The sequence below is a fragment of the Arachis duranensis genome, chromosome 1 (genome assembly GCF_000817695.3).
Source record: "Arachis duranensis cultivar V14167 chromosome 1, aradu.V14167.gnm2.J7QH, whole genome shotgun sequence".
In the NCBI taxonomy this organism is placed as follows: Eukaryota; Viridiplantae; Streptophyta; class Magnoliopsida; order Fabales; family Fabaceae; genus Arachis; species Arachis duranensis.
Genome location: NC_029772.3, coordinates 85,303,202 through 85,303,921, shown reverse-complemented (window position 1 = coordinate 85,303,921; position 720 = coordinate 85,303,202).

The window sequence follows — 720 nt, the reverse complement described above, 5'->3', positions numbered from 1 at the left end:
ATTAGCCATTCTTGTTTCCTGTAATATTTCCTTGAATTCGGCTAGCTGCTGAGTCAGAAAGTCTAATTGCTGATTGAATTCATTAGCCTGATCTACAGGGCTGAGTTCATCAGTTACTGTTTTAGCTTCTTCTTTCATGAAAGATTCACTACTTAGGTACAGATGTTGATTTCTGGCAACTGTATCAATAAGCTCTTGAGCTTCTTCAATTGTTTTTCTCATATGTATAGATCCACCAGCTGAGTGGTCTAGAGAAATCTGAACTTTTTCTGTAAGCCCATAGTAGAAGATGTCTAATTGCACCCATTCTGAAAACATTTCAGAGGGGCATTTTCTTAGCATCTCTCTGTATCTCTCCCAGGCATCATAAAGGGATTCATTATCTCCTTGTTTGAAGCCTTGGATGCTTAGCCTTAGCTGTGTCATCCGTTTTGGAGGGAAATAGTGATTCAGGAATTTTTCTGACAGCTGTTTCCATGTTTTTATGCTGTTCTTAGGCTGGTTATTTAACCACCTCTTAGCTTGATCTTTTACAGCAAAAGGAAACAGTAATAGTCTGTAGACATCCTGATCCACTTCCTTATCATGTACTGTATCAGCAATTTACAGAAATTGTGCCAGAAACTCTGTAGGTTCTTCATGTGGAAGACCAGAATACTGGCAGTTTTGCTGCACCATGATAATGAGCTGAGGATTCAACTCAAAGCTACTAACTCCAAT